This window comes from Orycteropus afer, unplaced genomic scaffold, assembly GCF_000298275.1.
Source record: "Orycteropus afer afer isolate SDZICR_OR568_19922 unplaced genomic scaffold, OryAfe1.0 scaffold00093, whole genome shotgun sequence".
NCBI lineage: Eukaryota > Metazoa > Chordata > Mammalia > Tubulidentata > Orycteropodidae > Orycteropus > Orycteropus afer.
Window position 1 is genome coordinate 7519021 of NW_006921680.1, and position 5219 is coordinate 7524239.

At 38.7% G+C, this 5219-nt stretch overlaps 1 protein-coding gene across 1 annotated transcript in view; it reads left to right on the forward strand.

Annotated features, from left to right (window-relative positions):
* The window catches only part of FAM172A (family with sequence similarity 172 member A), a 670447-nt gene that overhangs the window by 632508 nt on the left and 32720 nt on the right, over positions 1 to 5219 (forward strand). The window lies entirely within an intron of this gene.

The following is a 5219-nucleotide window of genomic DNA, read 5'->3' on the forward strand; positions in this document are numbered from 1 at the left end:
TATATATATAAATGGAAAAAATACCTTCAGTTGTACCACAATGTCTTCTAAAAGTCCACATTGGTATACAGAAGATACTTACCATTTTCCCACATTCCATGCTAACACAAGAATAAGGTGCAATTCATCTTATTACTTTAAGAAAGAAATAATAGCCCTGTATGGTAAAGTTTAAGAAGCTAGGATTTAGACTCAGCTACTTCAAAAAATATCTACTGTATACCTTCTAAGTGTCAGGCACTGTCCTAGGCAATAGGGATAAAGGAGGAACAAGACAGAATCCCTGCTTCTGTGGAGCTTAAATTCTTATTTGTTAGCACTGTGGCCTTTAGAAGATTCCATAAACTTTCCAGACCTCAGTTTTTTCATCTGAAAAAATGAGAATAATAATATGTACTTTGTGGGATTATTCTCAGGGTTAGATTAATTAGTATATGAGGACTCTTAATGCCATCACAGGCACATAATCAATATTATTAAATTAACTTTTACTGTTATTTTTGTTAATAATGATAATAGTTATAGGAGTATATATTGCAACCAGTGCATCTTAAAATCTACATGCTTAAAAATGAATTTTAAAAATTTATTCCCTATTAAATGGGCTATTTGATAATTTTATGGCTAGAGTAATATGTTGTCTAAAAGTTTCATAGACATGTGGTCATAAAATCTATATAATTGTTCATATATAGGAGTGGACCCAGAACTATCTTTTTTAAGAAACCTTTCATCCTTTCTCTCCCAGGCATTTCCTTAACCACACCCTTCCTTTTTTGGTAGCTAGAGGGCATCTGTTCAGGAACATACCTGGTTGTTGTTGTTGTTGTTGTTGTTGTTGTTAGGTGCCATTGAGTCATGTCCAATTCATAGCAACCCTATGCACAGCAGAACGACACACTGCCCAGTCCCACACCAGCTCCATGATCCTTGCTATACTTGAGCCCATCATCGCAGCCACTGTGTGAATCCATCTCATTGAGAGCCTTCCCCTCCTCTGTTGACCCTCCACCTTACCAGGTATGACATCCTTCTCCAGGGAATGGTCCCTTCTGACAACATGGCCAAAGTAGGTGAGACAAAATCTGGCCATTCTCACCTCCATGGAGCTTTCCAGCTGCACTTCCTCCAGGACAGATTTGTTAGTTCTTTTAGCAGTCCATGGTACTTTCTGCATTCTTCGCCAGCCCAACTCAAAAGCATCAACTCTTCTTCAGTCTTCCTTATTCACTGTCTGGCTCTCACATGCATAAAAGGTGATTGAAAATATCATGGCTTGTGTCAGGTACACCCTAGTCCTCAAGGAGACATCTTTGCTTCTCAGCACTTGAAAGAGGTCTTTTGCAGCCCAACTTGCCCAGTGCTATATGTCATCTGATGTCCTGACTGCTGCTCCCTTTGGTGTCAATGAAGTCTTTGACAACTTTAGTCTTTTCTCCATTTATCTTGATGCTGCTTGTAGGTCCAGTTGTGAGGATTTTCATTTTCTTTATATTGAAATGTAATCCATATTGCAGACTGTAGTCTTCAGTCTTCATTTGTAAGTGCTTTAAGTCATCCTCACTTTCAGCAAGCAAAGTTGTGTCGTCAGCATATCACAGGTTGTTAATGATTCTCCCTCCAATCTTGATGCCACATTCTTCTTAATATAGTCTGCCTTCTTGGATTATTTGCTCAGCGTACAGATTGAATGAGTATGGTGAAAGGATACAACCCTGACACACTCCCTTCTTGATTTTAAACCATGCAGTGTCCCCTTGTTCTGTTCAAATGACAGCCTTCTGGTCTATGTACAGGTTCCTCATGAGTACAATTAAGTGTTCTAGAATTCCCATCCTTCTCAATGTTATCCACAATTGTTATGATCCACACAATCTAATGCTTTTGCATAGTCAATAAAACACAAGTAAACAAATTCTGGTATCCTCTGCTTTGAGCCAAGATCTATCTGACATCTGCAATGATATCCCTTGTTCCACATCCTCTTCTGAATCCAGCTTAACACCACTGGAGATTCTCTGTCCATATACTGCTGCACTCATTTTTTAATTATCTTCAGTAAGATTTTACTTGCATGTGATATTAATGATATCATTCTATGATTTCCACACTATGTGGGATCACCTTTCTTTGGAATGGGTACAAATATGGATCTCTTCCAGTCAGTTGGCCAGCTAGCTGTCTTCCAAATCTCTTGGCATAACTGAGTAAGTGCCTCCAGCAGGGCATCTGTGTGTTGAAACATTTCAGTGGGTATTCTGTCAATTCCTGGAGCCTTGTTCTTTGCCAGTTGCTTCAGTGCAGCTTCAACTTCTTCCTTCAGTATCATTGATTCTTGATCATATACCACCTCCTGAAATGGATGAAGATCTACCAGTTCTTTTTGGTACAGTGGCTTCTGTGTATTCCTGCCATCTTCTTTTGATGCTTCCTGCATCATTCAATAGTTTGCCCATAGAATCTTTCAATATTGCAACTTGAAGCTTAATTTTTTTCCTCAGTTCTTTCAGCTTTAGAAATGCCGAGCGTGTTCTTCCCTTTTGGTTTTCTAACTCCAAGGCTTTGCACATTTCATTATAGTAATTGGCTTTGTCTGCTCTAGCTGCTTTTTGAAATCTTCTGTTCAGCTCTTTTATGTTGTCATTTCTTCCATTTGCCTTGGCTACTCTCCACTCAAGGGCAAGTTTCAGAGTCTCTTCTGTCATCCATTTTGTTCTTTTCTTTTTTTCTCTCATCTTTTTAATGACCTCTTGCTGTCTTCATGGATGATGTTCTTGATGTCATCCCACAATTCTTCTGGTTTTCAGTCATTGGTGTTCAGTGCATCAAATTTGTTCTTTAGATGGTCTCTAAATGCAAGAGGGATCAATTCAAGATTATATTTTGGCTCTCATGACTTGTTTTAATTGTCTTCAACTTCAGGTTGAACTTGCATATGAGCAGTTGATGGTCAGCTCCTGGCCTTGTTTTGGCTGAAGATATTAAGCTTTTCCACAGCCTCTTGCCACAGATGTAGTTAATCTGATTCCTTTGTATTCCATCTGGTGAAGTCCACATGTTAAGCTGCCGTTTGTGTTGTTGAAAAAAAAAAAAGATATTTGCAATGAATAATTCGTTAGGCTTGCAAAATTCTGTCCTGCGATCCCCAGCATTATTTCTGTCACCAAGGCCAAATTTTCCAACTACTGGTCACTCCTCTTTGTTTCCAACTTTTGCTTTCCAGTCACCAGTGATAATTAACACATTTGATTGCACATTTGGTCAATTTCAGACTGTAGAAGTTAATAAAAATCTTCAATTTCCTCATCTTTTGCTTTTGTTTCCTGACATTGATTGCAAACCTAACATACCTGGTTAGGCTCCTTAATTTCTGGACTGGATATTAAAGCAGGTTGATGCATCTCAAAATAACAAAAATAATATTGTCATCCAGGCTCTTGCCAAAGAATTTAATTTCAGATTTTTTTGTTCAATTCTTTGAGCAAAAATAATAATGATATAAGATTGCTTAAAGAATATACAATCCAAAGTCCTGGATGGAACAGGAGAAAAATGTGGAACAAAACTCAAAATCATAAAAAAAAAAAAAAAAAAGACTAAGCTTACTGGTCTGATAGAAGACTGGTGGAACCCCCAAGACTATGGCCTGTAGTCTTCCTTCAAGCCTGAAAATTAACTTACCCCCATGGCTCAACTTTCAGCCAGACAACAGAAAGACCTGTAAGGTGAACAGTATCACCAGGGAAGTACTCACTCTTTCAAACAGTCAAGCACTGAGATCAAAAGGGCAGCATTTGCCCAGAGACAAAGCTCAGAGGGCAGGAAGGGATAGAAAAGAACAAATAAGGAGGAAGTGGGAAGAGTGCTGTTACATTGTGGAAATTGCAGTCAATGTCAGGAAACAAAATGTATTTGAATTGTTAAATGGAAAACCAATTTACTCTGCGAAGTTTCACCTAAATCAGAATAAAAAGTAAATATATATATATATAGAGAGAGAGAGAGAGAGAGTCCATATTTCCTTAAGATATCTTGATTTTATCCCTTGAACAAGCCCATCAAGCCACCTGATCCTCCTCCAAGTTTGTTTCGGTTACCTAGTGCCCCTCTGACAGGAATATACCACAAATGGGATGGCTTTAACAAACAGTTTATTCTCTTATAGTTTGGAGCCTTTAAGTCCAAGTTCAAAGTGCCAGGCTCTAGGGGCTGGGTGAGGTCCCTCAACATTGGGCTTCAGCTCTGCCTCCTGCTCCTGGCCCACTGAAGCTGGAGGCATTTCTTTACTCAGCTGCTGGCTGCTGAGGCTGACAAACCCAAGGTCACCAAGTAACAAGGCACAGTCCCAATATTACAAACCACACAGCAGGCCATTAATGCAAGTCCATTGAAAGTCCCAAGATCGGCAAAGCATGCCAGGCTGCTGAACAATGACTTGGCTATATGAAGGGTTCAAACGTGTCATAAGCTGGAGAACATTCCCAAAGCTGCTTCATATATATGGGAAGCAGACCACATCCCTAAAGCAGCTGCTCAGCTGCTCCAATACATTCCACCATGGAGTTAATTACCAATCTCACCATGGGGAATAACTGCATCAAGCTGCCCAGCCACTCAACCAGGCCTAGCCAAGTTGACACACAAACAGCTACCACAGAGATACTTCCAACTTCCCCTTTTGTATTATGTCATCAGTCTGCACTGAGGACACACATATAGAAAACAACTGATCTCCACAACTGGTCTGCTTTTATCACCTAGATGCAGCAAACCATAACCAATTGTATTGCCCACTTTGCCTATGTCAACTGGAAGGTCAGAGTCAGATTTTTAGCCATCATCTGGCAGTTGTATAGGTCCTTTTATTATTCATCCTTGTGTATTAATCTTACCTTACTCCTTCTTTTTCTTTTTTCTCTCCCTCCTTTACTCTTCATCCCAGTTTCTTTTATTCTATAATTATATATGTCATCTCAAATGCCTTTTTTGAATAAATGGTGTGAATAAATAATTAAATAAGCAAAAGTAACGTTATGCACATATTTTTACTTAATATGATAATATTACAATTTTTACTATGAAATCACTGTACAGGTCCCTCATTCCTTAGTCAGATTTATCAAAATTTGTCAATATCATTTTTTCCTAATAAATTGGTTATAATGTTCTCTTTTGTGTGTGTGTGTGTGTGATTTGGGTGAAGATTTACAGAGCAAATT